The sequence below is a fragment of the Cydia strobilella genome, chromosome 12 (genome assembly GCF_947568885.1).
Source record: "Cydia strobilella chromosome 12, ilCydStro3.1, whole genome shotgun sequence".
Taxonomy (NCBI): domain Eukaryota; kingdom Metazoa; phylum Arthropoda; class Insecta; order Lepidoptera; family Tortricidae; genus Cydia; species Cydia strobilella.
Window position 1 is genome coordinate 3795485 of NC_086052.1, and position 17236 is coordinate 3812720.

At 36.5% G+C, this 17236-nt stretch overlaps 1 long non-coding RNA gene across 2 annotated transcripts in view; it reads left to right on the top strand.

The window, feature by feature from the left end:
* Nucleotides 1–17236, top strand: part of LOC134745964 (uncharacterized) — a 123942-nt gene that overhangs the window by 42926 nt on the left and 63780 nt on the right. Inside the window, exon 1 of one of the 2 annotated variants that reach the window (XR_010128210.1) lies at nt 5217–5247. The exons of the other annotated variant lie outside the window; for it this stretch is intronic. This is a non-coding gene — a long non-coding RNA (uncharacterized LOC134745964). Of the gene's footprint in view, nt 1–5216; nt 5248–17236 lie in introns of those variants that run through there. 2 annotated transcript variants of the gene reach the window in all.

Consider the following 17236-nt stretch of genomic DNA (forward strand, 5'->3'; position numbering starts at 1 on the left):
ATAAAAACCCTAGCCTGAGGGTAAACCTCCGAAATATTGGCTGACTGTCAATAGATTTGACCAAGAATTTCGAGTCCACGATTCCGTTTTCTGTTGTAATCGATTAATTTCTTTCAATGTGTGTGGTGGTCCAAATAGTGGATTGAAACCCCATTAGTGCTGTATAGAGCAGAAACAATCGTTGTTGAAAAAATGCAAAAAGATGAATATAAATTCGGTCAGGATGTAATAAGGACACAAACAACCGAATTATATATATATATCCTAAATAAAGTAGTAAAAGTAAGTACAAAAATGTATGAAGCGGTATGCGCTTTTGTCTCAGGCGACGCCACTTGGTACGATTGTACAGTTGCCATCAGATATATTAGAGCGGCTAAGGCACTCACAAATATCTGAACACGCCTCTATTGTCAAGGCGTTCAGATATTCAGCGAGTGCGTGTTCAGATATTTTTGAGCACCTCGGCCGCTCCGATATATTTGATGGCGACTGTACCTTGGTTTATACTAAGCTGATCATTAGATCAGCCAAGAGATTAAGTCTTAGCTACCCCCAAAAAGGGAAGGGGAGGGCCGAAAGGCAGCTCAGGCGGCTCAGTTAAAAATTGAAGATGTGTTAACAAAGTAAGTCAATTTTAACAATACGTTTAAAGTTTTGGCAATATGTATAATCATGTTATTTTCATCAAGATACAGTTTCATAATATGTACCAAGCACCAGGGTTTTATAATTCTGGAATAAAAATATCGGTTCTTTGATGCTTCTATAAATATAATCAGTTTGTATTAATTAATTATATTAGAATTTCAACACAGTGTTGCATAATGTATTGTAAATGCGCCGCATATCGTGAGATGCGCCAGCACTCAAAATGCAAGCTCATGAAAATAAAAGCTTTGAATGTCGAGCGAGATTTGCATTTTTATGCAGCTTTAATATTAGGTTTTAAGTATATTAATTTCTACTTGCCATCGCGATACAGCGCGGGAATGCTGTCTGCTGCGTGATGGTGACCTCGCCAAGGCTCGAAGTAGGTTTTAGTTTATTTATATTTTTTGAGGTAGGTTTAGTTATAATAGTTTTATTTTATTTTATTTTATTTAAGTAAATATTTACAATTCTTTAGACTTAAATTTCATTTATAAACAATTAAGTTTTTATAATAGATTAGCGTATTAATTATAAGTTAGGTTATTGTGGGTATGTTTAATTTTTATTGTATGCCTATTTATATATTTATTTTATTTACCAAATGAATAAAACTATCATAATAAACTATAATAATATCCTCAAAACGAAATATTTATTCGAATAATTTTCCATTTTATTTTTAGGGAAAATGGGCTACAAATAGCACTTAAAATCCTTTAAGTATCACCAAAACTTAATAAGGGCATCAAACCACGTAGAAAGTCGCAGCACGTAGCGGTAGCTCGTACACCGTGTGCTAATATAATTTTATCGCCGATAAAGTAGTGGAGCGACGACCGATTTTATAGTCTACTATAAGTCTACTGTTTAACTGAGGCGGTTGAGGCTTGGCTGTATGAAGCTAATTTGTATTATGTTATGATTCAGTGGCGTAGCTAGGCGTGGACGAAGTTGGCCCTGGCCTACGGCCTCGCACTAAAACACACTGTAAGAAAAGGGCCTCGCAGATGCGACTTCGCCCCCGGCTAGATTAGTTCAGGATACGCCACTGTTATGATTAATTATATAAGATCAGTCAGACATATAAAATTTATTGTAACGAAGACCGTCATAGGGCAAGAAATCTATATTTTTATATTTACATAGGAACGGTACATACGTCGCCCAGACACAGTAAGAAAGGAAGATATTCACTCCTTCTGCTCTACCGACTAGTACCGCGCGACCTTCGCGTAGGTAGAGTATGTGAACAAACGCAAGAATTGGAGCTTGTACGGTCTTATCTTTAATAGATGTAAACTTGTGTTAGTCTCAAAACTCACCTACCTTCTACTAGATAATCATCTAGTAGGTAGGTAGGTGTAGAAGTATCTTCTTTACTAACCATCCGAGCGAAGTTGTAGACCTATACATAGGAAATGGAAGGGGTATCGTTTCAATACTTGGCTTTTGATTTCCTCTTGAAATTTTCTGTTCAAGTGCTTGTTTGAATCTTATTTTTCCTAGACAGGTGCAGAAATATTATGGGTTTTGTAAGTGCCGACAGACAATTTTAGCTGCACTAATTTTATCGCCCACACCAATCAGTGCGAAGTCGTATCACGACAAGAAAACCTTATAGTATGAATTTACTGAAACGATTTTTATAAGCCTTTCTTCTCGTAGAACGTATCAGCATTGCGATACAACGAGAAAATGCCGCCAGCATCCAAGGATGCTGGATGAATGATGGATGGAATGCCCCTTACCAAATGCTTTTGCCTTGTATGGCAGCTTATTCAATCAAATCCGTAAAGATCGAGAATATACTGCCAATTTGTTAGCAAAGTCATGAAAGATTACCATACCCAATATAATTTTCTCAGCCTTTTCAGAACTATTAGAAGAACGGCGTTTCGTAAGGGATACTCTCGTGGAATGCACCATATTAGATTCAAGCTAGTTGTTTATTTAGTTTAGTAGTACCTACCACTGTATATATCTTTTATATGAATAAATGATTTATGTTTAAAAAGAAAACTGTTGAAATTGCCTCTTTGTCTCGGAGTTCATCGTATTTTATCACATCTTTGTTAGAGTTCCCAAAAGTAAAGTTTTTTATTAATATTTTATGCGACCGCAGCTTTGTAGGCTCACGGAACATAATGGGACATTATTTTAATTTTTTTTCGCTTTTTAAATTTTAAGCGTTCTTGTTTTTAATAGAAGATTTGTAATTTATGGGGTAAACTTTTTTATTACTCTTCGAAAGGTAAATTATTATCAGAGGCCACAAAGTAGGTATGATAGTTAAGGTACGCAGTAAAGGCTATTTATGCTGTATTATTTTTGTACTTTTTACAGTACAGTACAGTTCAGTACAGCTCTTGTTTTAAAACGGAAACAATACTGTGCTACATACGTGAGTATTTATCTGTAATGCGGGTGCCAGACTTTGACCATCATTTGTGACTTTTGTATTTCTGTTTTCAAAACAAAATACAATTATTTATAGCTATTTTCAATAAGTATCAGCTGATCCCGATAATGGCTAAACTTTTCCGCCCCCAAGTTCGGGTTAGTTCTGGAGCTTTCGCTTTAAATTACCTTAACTTACTTTGTCATTTGGAAAGATTAAGATGCCAATTCGAACTAACAATTCCTATATCAAAATGATGTCGTTTTGTTATCATTCGTACGTCTGGCTCGAGTCAAATATTAGAAGGATTTCCAGCTTGCTGGGAATTAATTCCCTGAAACGCTATTTTTTGATCTAATTTGATTGGCCTATAACTAGGCGTGGTTCACTCCGCGATTTCGTCGCGTCGCTACAAGTACATGCGGCCCACACCAATTTTGGTGTCTAGCCATAGTAGTAGCCGCGCACCGCTACGGAATGGACGCCTGCTCGCGCTTGCGCCACCTAGCTGTCATATCTGTCGTAATAGACGCGTTTTGTTAGAGAGTGAACCTTCTGTACCAAGTACTATTATTTATTCTGTCCTATAGTTGTTACGGAAATCGAAAATCGAAATTTACGAATGGCTTCATTTATTTAGACCAATTCTGAAATTCTGCATATGCTACCTATTTAAATCTTCTTCATCTATCTTATATGAATAAGACAAGTGCCATAGAAAAATGTGTATATGTATGTATAAACATGTTACCACGCCCTAGGGGCCATGACTGTACTTATTTAATTTTAAGAACATCTGTAATACCATAGTTTGCAACAAATAAATGATTATGATTATTAATACAAGAACGGGCGAAATGCGCGTGAAAATGATAACAAAATTACATTATTTTGATATCGGAATGCAAGTTCTAATTGGCCTCAAAGAAATCTCATTATGAAGAACCATGAAAACATTCAACAGCAAATCATGAACTTGTTCAAAATTAAACTCTTAATTTTGTTCGTTACGGGTTTGTTGATCATTATTGCAGCACAGCAGAAACGTCTGCGAACTTATGCAGCTTAGAATTTTTAAAGTGGTAGATGTCGCTAGGGTCCCTTAGACCTATACAGTAGGAAGATTTGCTGACTATGGATGAGGTCTTGGTGGCTCAGTTGGCAGAGCCCTGGAGTATCGATTCAGAGGCCTTGAGTTCAAGTCTCACCCAGGGCAGTTAAAAATCTGTTGATTTTATGTTTTAAAGTTAAAATTACAGGGCAAAAGTTAATAATGAAAGGGTTTACAACCAGTGTTATGTATTTATTATTATATATTATTATTCTAACCTGTTAACCAGGGGACAAAAAACATACAGTTTGTTAGAAATGTACCACGCTCTACTAAATTGGCTAAGTCAATGGCCTATTATGGACAGGCTTTATAACTATGGATGTAGTGTATAGTCGTTTTCCTTCGTATTTTTTCGGAACCGTTCGTAATTGTCATGCTACTTCAATCAACTTTTTGTACTCCATATTTTAAATTACTCCAAATTATTTTTGGCTACTCATAAATGAGTTTCGTTTTTAAGATATATTTAATGTATGGTTGGTGGTACTTTTACCTATTCTACATACATATACTGTATAAAATTTCTACTCCGCAATTATTGGTTGAGCAGGAAAAAACACGTTTACAACTTTTTTCCCCGTTACGCACAATAGCTCTAATACTGGAAGCTCAGAAACTGTTAGAAAAAATACAAGTTTCGCACACATGGTTCACCAAGTTGTCTCACAACTTCATTAGACAAGTTGTTGTACCATTATGAGCGCCGAAGAGTCGAGCAAGGGCCTGACATTCCTTGATAGAGAAAGATTGTCTTATTGCGATTCCTATAAGAGGAAAGAGAAAATAGTGCCATGCCTTGTCCTTATCACCGACCGGGTGGCATCATAGGTAGGAGGCGATGGCGAAATACCGTAATTTATAAGAGTGAAAGAGAAAAAATCCTATGCTGCCCAAATTTTATATGAATATTCTCTCTTATCCCCGGTCGCTCGGTGGCGCGTCTATAACTACTTGTATATACTACTGAGAGATCTGTTACAACTGTTGTCACGTGTGTCGCTACTGATGAAAAATGTATAGCTAAAACAATTGGCAACTAATATTACAAGCAGGAGTTGAAAATAGAGTTCCGGTTAATCCGGTTATAATATTAGCTGAAAATTTTTGAGCATTAGATTTTTCGTTCGTCGCGACATCTATTGTCAACTAGCACTACTAGCAGTACTGATAAAGTAACTACTTAACGCTAGATGTCGACTATGAAAATAACTCGCGTTTTGTTAAGAAACTGATGTATGGAGCCCTTTTTTTTAATAATAAAATAAAATAAACACTAATATTTAGGTACAATCAATTTACAAAACAACATTTCGAGCAACTTTTCTTACTTATATTTCTATATATCGAAACTTAAGTAATGTATAGAAATAGTCACCCCTGATCAATCGACTCACCATGTACGGTAAGCATTTGGAATTCCACCTCTCGTCCGGCAATGACGGCGCGTTATGAATTTAGTTCGTAACTTTGCCCACTGCCAACTTTGGCCACAATGTAATTTACGGTATAAAAAGGTAATGTGTGAAAGTTGGTGTAGGTATTGCGAGAGTGAGATCGTCACTAACGTCTCAGATGTATATGACCTTCAAACCTTCAAGAAAAGAGCGTCCTATCTTAAAGGCCGGCAGCGCACTTGCAACCCTGGTATTGCAGGTATCCATGGACACCGGTCATTGCTTACCATCAGGCGTTATATAAGTAATGGAAGAATATTATCTTATCCATTTTGGTTTGTTATACTTGCGTATTTTTACCCCCTTATTCATAAAACTTTACGGGCCTGATTTAGTTAAATTATGTTTTATCACTTTCTTACAAATACTTAAGTCAAAATGACAGATAAAGACAAACGATTCATAGCTAATTCAGGCCAGAAACGCGTTTATGGATAACGCCATTAGTCACTATAGTTATGCGCGATATGTGTAGGTGCCTTATTATACTTGGGTATTATTTATTTGACTTTAGAAACTTCAAATTCTTTTAATGTAGGTATCCATTTGGATTGAAGATTACAATTTACATTTTTCTTTTACTAAAATTTAATTTACTATAATATAAATTATAATAGCATGGTAATGATTAGCAAATCGCGATAGCAAATAGCACTCAAAAAAGACGAGTAAAAGACAAATCCGCGAGAAAACCCATAACGAAAGGCACTCCATAATCTCTTCAATCTTTCCTAACAGCTACCATTAGATAATCCTCATCAGAAACACATCTATCCCACCAAAAACATTTTCATGTAAAATGTTGCCAAGACGAAACCATAAGGCTCGCACTGTCAAAAAGTTATCAGATCTCTTGTAGAACCAAACTTCTAATTCTACAAGCTCTAACTTCACCAACTCTACACTTTAGTCAAAATATGTGGCTTGGCCGTTTCGCTACCACATGGGCGTAAGGGTAAAAAATTATTTACTATTCATTAATTTTTATTATACAATAGTTCTTGTAGTAACCAAACGGCCAAGTCGCATATTTAACTAAGGTGTAGAGTTTGTGAAGGTAGGGCTTGTAGAGTTAGAAGCTTGGCTGTACAAGAAATCTGATAACTTTTTGACCGTGCGAGCCTTATGATTTCGTCTTGGCAACATTTGACATGAAAATGTTTCTGGTGGGCTTTCACTTCTTTTTGTAAGTTGCTTATGACAATCTTCCATCTCCTAATTTAAAGGGTTGGGCTTAATTTACTATTAAATAAGTATCTTGGGGCATCTTTTATACAATCTGCTTTTTACTGCTGATTTCCCTTACAAATTTCAACTCCTAACGCCTTTTTCCACTCCTTTTTCACCCTTACCGGGTGACTTTGGGGTTGGAAACTATTCTATATCCTTCCCCATAACAAAAACTATCTAAGTACATACCAAATTTCAACTAAATCGGTTCAGTGCAGTGGTTATAGATTCTCCATACAAAATTCCACCCCCCTTTTCATCCCCTTAGAGGCTAAAAATTTCAAGTTTTGAATTTTTTGTTGTTTGTGTACTGAGACTACAGCTATCTTACATACCAAATTTCAGCTTCCTAGGACTTCGGTAAGTACCCTAAAGGTTTTGATGATCATCAGTGAGTGAGTGAGTTAGTCAGTGACAAAATAGTTTTTTTTTTTTATATGAATTAAATCTAAAGTATAAGAGCTATGCAATTAAAAATTTGTATGCTTAATAAGTCCACTATTGACAATCATCATATCTCAAGAATTTTGTTTATCTGGTATAATCCAAACCCAAGTTATGAGGGTTCAAAAAAACGACGAAGCGCTTCGAGAAAAGGTAGGTCGTGCCATTTGCGCTACGCTTTGCTCGTCTTGGCGGGGCACTGCCGTGCCCCTAGATTCCCGTAAAACAAAGTTGTAAACAGGTGTTTATAAACAGCACGCATCGATCACCGTTTTTGCGGTCTTGGGAGATAAATGGAACCCTTGTTCCATCTATCTCCTTGACATGTCTGTTCCAATACTTGAAGAAAAGGAGGCCCTTTTGGGGCGTCCGGTGAATTGGGACCGTAATGAGATACTGGTTTTGTTGTCGACATTCGACTTAAAAAAAAACAATTAAGAATAGAATAGTTAACGATTGCGATTATTGTAAATAAAAATATGTATGACATTGCAATGCCCTGCCAGGGCCCATATGACTCTGAATGTACCTAGTTATTAAAATGGTTATATTACACTATGGTTGCAATAAATAAATGACTAAATTAATAACACCTTTATTTTGTTGTAATTACTTATATTCAAAGTGGCATTTAATTGTACACATTTTTGTTAACTAATATAAACAATAAAACAATAAATAAAATAACTGAAATAAATTAAACCCTTGATGAGAAATACCTAATATGAAGGTGCAAGATTACAGTGAATTACTATTTTAAAAAAAACTGGCCCAGTGCGTGTCGGACCACGCGTATTAGCGTATGTTCCGTGGCTTTATACGACAAAAAAGCCACAAACACTATAATTAGCATTGTTTTGATATAAATAACGTACGTTAATTGTAAACTTTATACAAATGAATAATTAAGTACATTCTTTACAAATATTTGTAACATTTTTTGTTCATGTTTAAATAACTTGAAATTTACAAATCATTCAACTCGGTTTGCTTCGAATCTCTGACCATCTAGCATACGTTTATATTCTCCAGACAATCAAGACGTGAAATTACTTTCATTTCAATACAAATTAACAATGGATCCATCTTTAACAAAACAAGAAAGTTGCGCATCTAGCACATTTCCGTGTTCTACGTAAGTATACTCATTTTAGATTTTCTTTATTTCGTATCTTCCAAATCCTCCGAAATAAATTGCCTCTGGTATCAGACTTTTGTACTTATACTTATTTTACTAGTAATTACTTTGTTAAACCTAATCCTATTTCTCTTCTACTTCTTCTTTGTCGTAACCTCATGGCTGAGGGACGTGACGAGTGTGGACACTCTTCACCAGTGCTCTCCAGGCCGCTCTGTCTTGGGCCCAGTGCATGCTAGCCTGCAGTGTGGCGTTTGTCACTGATGTTATTCTGTCCGCCCAACGCGTGGCCATACGTCCATCCCTACGCTTCCTTGCCATGCGGCCAGTAATTATGAGCCTTTCCAGGCTATCTGGCCCTGTCCTGCTCAGATGACCGAAGAAATCAAGTACACGTTGGGAGCAAACAGTGGAAAGCCTCGTTGTAATGTTAAGTTCGTCGAGAATAGACGCATTTGTACGGCGTTCAGTCCATGACCATCCTATTTATTTGCACTGAAACCCATTGCTGCTTCGGTGATTGATAATTTGGTTTGGAGAAAATAGATTTTCTTTATAATTGTCCTAAAGCTCCCAACTATGGTAAAAAATTATCTCGAATCTCATCGTTCAGGTGTTACTATTATTTGAAAATCGTACAAATGGAAAAAATAAACCAGACAAATAAAACAGAACATTTATAATTATACTTAATTACGGATTAAACATGTGGTACTGGACATAGTTGTAGTTGTAGTAGGTACTGGACTGTAGTTGGCGGAGGGTCCAGCGTCCCTGACTCTCCTTTCCATCGGTGTGGGTACTCTGGCGCAAGATAACCCAGGGCCGACGGAAGGAGTCACGGTAGAATCTCAGGCATCCCATGGCTCCTTCAAAACGGTAAGACGGGTGACGCCGGAGTGCATGGCTTTTAGTGGGTATACCTTCTCTCCTCCTCTCTTTAGGACAGGATGGCTGCAGGAGGGAGTCCCACATATGGCTCAATGGCTCCCCAAAAAAAAAGGTACAGGACTGTAGTTGGGAGGTTTTACTGTGCCTAACAATACCATAAGCCCTACCTGAAAACCAATAGGAAACAGATCATCAACTGTAAGATTGAGCATATTTATAAGACAACTCCTTTGACCTATCACCACACTATACTTTTATACTCCCGTACTCACGATCCCTGGAATTTGTTGCGTTCATATTTACGCTTCTGTTTTAAACATAAAAATCTTTATAATGCCGTGCCTGTATAGTCTGTGTATAATTGGGTTACATTTGTCCACATATATGAATGTATCTTAACCCATTGAATATGTAAAGCCCTCATGATCATCTTCCAATTGCAGAGAGTTTTTCAGAACGAATCGCCCCAGTGAGCATATAAAACAAAAATTATCCGCAGTTATACAACCCGTTGTTTTACGGAAAAAGGGCGCCTACAAATAATTACCTAAGCTTAATGGTAACCGAAATGCGTTTTGCCATAATTCCAGCTAAATTCGTTCAGTTTTGTTTACCCGCGAAATTGGTAAATGTAATAATCTACATGTTTGATTTTAATTAGGGGACTTTCTAAAATTGTGGAATGCATTTGCATTGTCTTTTGGGTTCTAATTATTCTTGTGGTTGTTTAAACTTTTCCGCTGTATTTAGAATCGTAAATTGAAATTGATACATGAGTTACCGAACCTAGGCAAACCTTTATTCGGGGGTTAGACTATGTCAAGACATGTCTATCATTTAATGTCAATTTTAGTATAGCACATAATTTAAAAAAAAACATTTACGTTATTTTCGCATGCGAGTATACATGCGAGTTACATCCAATCCAGCCGACCGAATGAATACCGTAATGTAATGAAACTCGCATGCCAAAAAAAATGCATACTAAATTGTTGCCATGGGTAAGCATTTTACGTCAAAAATGTGACAGTTACGTAGGAAGTTATTCATTTATTTTCTACTATTTTATGTAGCCTATACACCTATTTACAAACCTTATCCACGTTCAATTCAAAATGTCCCTATACTCAAGTTTATCCACACAGCAATAAAAATAAAGTTTAATGTATTCTGGGCTTGTAATATATCATCCTTGCACCGTCCGGGCCCTAGAATTACCATTTGAATGACTCGGCGACAAAGCTCTATGGCTCTTAGATCCACTAATACCCATTTATAAATGATTGCTTAGGTACGGACAAAAATGGAGGGTGTGAATGTTGAAAGGAGTTTTGGATGAATACTACATTCGAAGCTTTTGGTATGAACATGTTTAGGATTCCGTAGTCATAGTCCGTCTGTCCGTTCATCCGTAATTCCACAAATTTTTCAGAACTCTCTTGCAAAAACTATAGGTAGAAAAGACGTGCCTTTAAGATTACATACAACATGTTACGTATATACCCTAGTCACTGCAAATACATATATCACGTTTAAACTAGTTAAACTAGAACGGCACTCAGTCACTTCAGATAAAATCTGAACACAAGTTTTCTCTAAAACCAGCTCTAGAAACTTCACGTTGCATTGAGAAATGCACTCTATTAATTTTCTATCCCGTTTTAAAGCCGCGAAGTGGCGAGTGATCACAGGCTCAAAGTAATATCAGTGCTAGGTATAAGTTCCAGAATGGCTCTCGACTGGTGCGAGGGTCCGCTCCGCTGACAATTGGTTCCACTTGGCACCAGAAGATTTGATTATTTTTATTTATTTATATAAATATAAACTATATACATCATATATACATCATCATCATAACTTAAGAGCTTTGCTCTTGTCGGTGGAGTAATTGCCAATCCTTTCTTTCCTGGGCCAGTCTTTGATTTGCTCGTACGATGCATTATTTTTCACTTGGCTGAGACGGGATTCTAGGCGTTCCACTGCCTCTCGTCCTTTCAATTCTGCCTTCCAGAATGTTTAGGAAAAAGTTGTCGTTTCGTAGGTGTCAGGTATCCTAACATCTTCTCTCTCCTATTCCTTATGGTATTTAATAAGCATTGCCTTTCTCCTACCATACTCAGAACCTCTTCATTCGTATTTCTTGCAGTCCAGCTAATCCTTTCCATCCTCCGCCAACACCACATTTCAAATGCTTCCAACCTTTTTCTGTTTTTTGTCTCAGTGTCGCCGTCTCATTCGCATACAACGCATTGCTCCAGATAAACACCTTTCCTCAATCGCTTCTTGGCTTTTTTTGCACTAGCATAATGACAAAACAGCAGCGGTCCCATGGTCGCATTTTTATCACCTGTCATGCCATGCGTCACTTTCTTACATATTTGTTAGAAAGTGACAGGCATGGTGACAAATGATAAAGAGCCGACCATCTTAGCCCTACAGGTCATGAAAAAGGTAACAAGTCTGTCAGTGCCAAGTGGAACACGCTAGTCCACTGAGTTTAATGAGACCGAACGCTTGCGTTATTAATACTAATGGCCTTTGCCTCCACCGGATTCTTTCTTGAACCGACTTCTGCAGACTCGCGTATTTCAGTAGCATTATGGATAAGTTCCTTTGCGACATGAATATCTAAGACTAAAGTATTTCGTTGATGGGTTTAAATTCTTTGTAAGCACTAGAAGTTAAATTTTTGACCTAAAAGGGTGCACCTTGCACAAAGTTAAAAAGAAGTTAAATGGTTTGTTTCCCTCTCATACAACGACACGGAAGATAATATGCGAATTTCAAGTTAGGTTTGTGGGTTTAACACACACACACATTTTAATTTTCATGTAATATTTAAATTTTATTGTTTTATTGTATTTTGTCCACCATGTTTCTGTTAAAGTAATAAATTATTCTTATTCTTATTTATGACTTTCATATTGACTTATCTACAGTAAAAGTACCTTTTCATTTCTCATGCTCTGAAAGAGAGTCATTGTTGTTCTAAAAGGTGCGCAGAAAATGATACGTGTCTGCACTAGAGCATTTCACGTTCGAAGTACGATTTTTTAATTTTTTTACGATACGCAATTGAAATTTGAGTTTTTAAATGGATTTGTTATAAAATTTCCATTTTGACATTTGACTCTCCATTCCATAAATAACGATACTTTTGCCTGAATTGTTAATTGAAAGTACCCTCAAGAAATACTATAAAAATGTATACTTAACCATGTTTTTAACAAAATACATGCATTTTACTTTCCTCGTATTCGAAATGAAAAGTAGAGTGTTTAACTCGGGTGAAAGGCATCATTTCTGCCTCGGAATATTGGCGCTCTCACTGCGTTCGAGCGCCAAAATACCTCGGCAGCATTGAGTGCCTTTCATCCCTTGGTTAACAATCAACTATACCTACGAAATTAAAATAGATCTCGCGTATTGACTTTCTAACACATCCGGAGTTTACCAACATGATATTGGACCAAGTTTCTAATATAATTTAAAAAAAAAAGAAGACAAAAGCAATTATTTTGTTTCATTTCTATACTTTCAACTAAATTATATTTTTACAAAAAAACTCACTAGTAGGTATATTATGGGAAGGCAGTCCGCCTTTTGTACTTTTTACTTCTTTTTGTGCCATCAAGTTTAAAATAAATAACAAAGAATAATAAAAACATTGATAATTGAGTTTTTTGATGTATAAACTTCCTCCCTGTCATTAATTTTTGCCCCCTGAAATTCAATGTCTGAGTATAATAATATTGTTGGATTTGTCTATGCAAATCAAACAAACATCATCCAAATTAACAGCTCGACGCTCCACAACATCTAAACATGAAAGTATCACAGCAAAATTGTAAGCAACTTTGTTAAATATTTACTTAGATAACCCCGGCTCCGCATATTTTAAACGTAAACATTCACGACGTACATAAAGGGACCTTTTTTCAAGCCGGTGGAGATTCACAAAACGCCGCATTTCAGCATTGTCCGACACGCTCGCGAAACTGGAAACTAACGCGGTTATGTAACTCGCTTTCTATGAGAAAATTAAGGGTAAGTTTAACCTGTGTCATGTTCACACCGCATAACGTACTCACTCGCGTTGAATGATGGTTTTTTATTAGGGTTCCGTACCCAAAGGGTACAAACGGGACCCTATTACTAAGACCACTGTCCGTCTGTCCGTCTGTCTGTCTGTCCATCTGTCTGTCACCAGGCTTGTATCTCATGAACCGTGATAGCTAGACAGATGAAATTTTCACAGATGATGTATTTCTGTTGCCGCTATAACAATAAATACTAAAAACAGAATAAAATAAATATTTAAGTGGGGCTACCATAAAACAAACGTGATTTTTTTGCCGTTTTTTGCGTTCAGATATTATGAACAGTATGAACACCTCGGCCGCTATATATATCTGATGGCGACTATACATAAAGTTTATTCGATATTAAAATAAAATGGAAAAACTACAAAATTATTAATATCGGTTAAGGTACGGCTCATCTCGCCACACTGAAAATCTGTGTAAATTATAAATGAACCTTAGATTTTTTTATCCATTTCCACTTAAATCCCTTCTTTCCGTAATTGTTTCAACTCACCTGAGCACACTTTAAACATTCTCCACACAAAAGCCTCAATATAAAGGCTATTTGGAAAGTTTTCTATAAAGAACCCTTTCAGAAGTTTCCGAGTTTACTGTAGTTGACAGAGTCACGTGAATAAACAATGATTGAGCGCGCAAGCCTTGCAGTGAGTTCCAAAAGCATAGCAAGCACGGGAGGGTTAAGTTTCAAACTAACTAGTAATGTAGTGCTTGACGTTAGCTAGACAGGAGTTAGTGCACGTTAAAATAAGTGCGAGTCGGACTTGCGCACCTAGGGTTCCGTACTTTTTAGTATTTGTTGTTATAGCGGCAACAGAAATACATCATCTGTGAAAATTTCAACTGTCTAGCTATTACGGTTCATGAGATATAGCCTGGTGACAGACAGACAGATGGACAGCGGAGTTTTAGTAATAGGGTTTTTCCCGTTTTTACCCTTTGGGTAGGGAACCCTAATTGATGAATGTAGTATAAAGAATAACGACTGTATAATACGGAATAAATTAGTCTAAGTTGCTACTTGCTACAGAATTTATGCGGCCTGATTCGAACTTTAATATACCTACGTCAAGTAATAGGTCTAGATACGATATGGATCGGATATATTATGTTAGCGTCAAAAGTGACGTTTTTGTTTGAAGAAACGTCACTTTTGACACCGATATTAGGTTTAAAGATCTTTATTTCTCATAAGAGTACATAATATTCATTTACACGAGAATTTCTTTTACTTTTCATGCAAAATACATTTTAGCGGTGAGCGCACACTTACTGTACTACAATCTCCATCAGATATATCGAAGCGGCCAAGGTGCAAAAATATCTGAAACCCGTCACAGTCAGCAGTCATGTTCACATATTTGTGAGCTCCCTGGCCGCTTCGATATATCTGAAAGCGACTGTACAATCAAGGGCATACATATATTATTCGTTTTCCACGTTAAACCAATGATATAAGGTATCGTATACATCATTATGACCTTGAACTTGTGAAACATACGATTTATCTCAAGCTTGAACGCTGCCGATCTGCTGAGATGGATCGTAGCAATATCGCCACAATCTCTGCCGTTAAATATTTTTCGACTTGCGAAAGTTTAAACTTTGACCGAAAAAAGTTGAAACGAAAGCGAGCAATTTGTTTGAGTATGAATGTAGTTGATTTGGCGAAGTAACTTACTCAATATGGATAACTAAGTTAAAGTTAAATTATTGATATTGATAATTTTTGGACAAAATCTAAGTTTTGGTAAAGTATTTAAAAAGGCTATTTTTTATTCGTACCTATTTTCTAAGATGAAAAAATCTTGCAGAAAGCCTTTCCTTCCCCAACCGCATTTTCAGAAACACTAGGAACTTTGGAAAAACAACTTACTTCCTTACCTTTATTGCTTTTTTATTGGTATGTTACCTTTTTTGCGTCTGAATCAAAAATTACATAAATTTTAAAGATTTAACTTTCTTTACATTTTATCCTATCATAATATGTTTGTCAACATTTATAATATATTTAAATCACGCATAGGTACTAATACTCGGCTTTTTAATACTCACTGTTACTTGTATTCATAGTAAATTAACCAAATGTATGAACGCATAAATGCTCTTACCCAAAGTACATTTCAGTGTAATAGCAATCAGTGTACGGCCCACGGTACTATTTGGCTACGTCTTATGGTTCTCAACATGTGTGACATTACCCGGGCCCGAGCAAGGTACACAAAATCACAATTAACATATAGATGTGGTGCTGGAGTCCCTTTTAGTAAAATTACAAAAGACACGTTTAACAAGATCCCTGTAAGTTACCTCCATAGATTAGTATGTTATCTCAGCCCTGTATCAACGGCACAGAGTAGATGGATTACTTGCGCGCGCTTGAAAAGTTACAGAACGATCGTTGTTTACTGGCGTACTTTTTTAGTCTGTGGGAAACTGTTGCCCTAGGGTTGTCAATGGGAATAGAAACTGTAGCTGTTTGTGCTCCGACACTGGAATTCATTAGCACACACTCCCGAATGCGGACAAGAGTTTTATTTTTTATTTGTGCCCGAAGGAACTGTGCCGTTTGTTCCGTAGTTAAGGTTGTAGAGTTTATTCAATGACCTTGTTTTATTTTATTGGGTCCCCTATTTTTTATGCTGCACTGACTCGATTCGGTTTGACTTTGTAAATATTTTCAGTGGCTCTCTGGTTGATAAGATAAGATAAAGTCGCGATGTATTGATCCCGCTCGATCCTCCTTTGTTTTTTCTTATTAACCTTTCTTCCACTTGTTTTATTTTTATTTTTTAAGTTTCCCGCCAGTGGGCAACGACCCGCCAATTTTCGAACCTACCGCCAACGCTAATATTGTTATATTAATTGTCAAGTCGTTTAGACATTATTATATAAATTAGTGTTTTGTATTTTAAATAAATTGCATATGAAACGTATACATGGAACTAAAGTGAACATACATGTGATAACAATTTTGGAACCTTACACTCGACCATCCTGATAACGTGTATGCCCCCATACACGCATCCGGTGAACCCTTACAATATGTAAAGAATATGGGACTATCTGTCCACCAAATTTTATCGAAATCTGACGAGAAAAAAAATCTTGAAAACAAAACAAAAATCTACCCAATAATCAAACCAGTCAAAGTACAGTTAGCCATGCAAAGAAACACGTTTCCCAGATCTTTGTGTTATACATTTGTAGAATCATAATGACGTTGTTATTGAGGTGGGATCGGTCGGGATTAGGAAATACACGGATCAATCAGGGGCCAGGATTGGGCCCATTGTGATCCGTCCAACAAATGTGCGCTCCAATACTCATTTTGACCTAAATTGGAGATTACTATTAGTAATACTACCCTTTTAGTTCGGGATTGTAATAAAGACTTTTCTGTTGTGGAATTGGAAAACTATTTGGTGAGCGGATCAATTTATATTTGTTTCTAGAAATAATCAAAATTGCTTAAGAGGGGGCATTATGCCTAATCTGACACAGCGGGATTGCGAAATGCATCGCAGCCATAGTGTATATTTTTAGTTTTTAAGATAATTATATTTTATAATATCTAATATGTATGCTAGTTTTAAGGTATTTATCTATGGGCCAATAGTTGCCTGAAAATAATGAATTTTCAATTCTCTTTAATCTGTGAAAATTTCAACAGCCTGGTATAGGTTGTATCTCATGGACCTGAGCTTGAGATACAGACGGACAGACAGACGGACGGACAGACGGACGGACAGACGGACAGACAGACGGACAGTAGAGTCTTAGTAATAGGGTCCCGTTTTTACCCTTTGG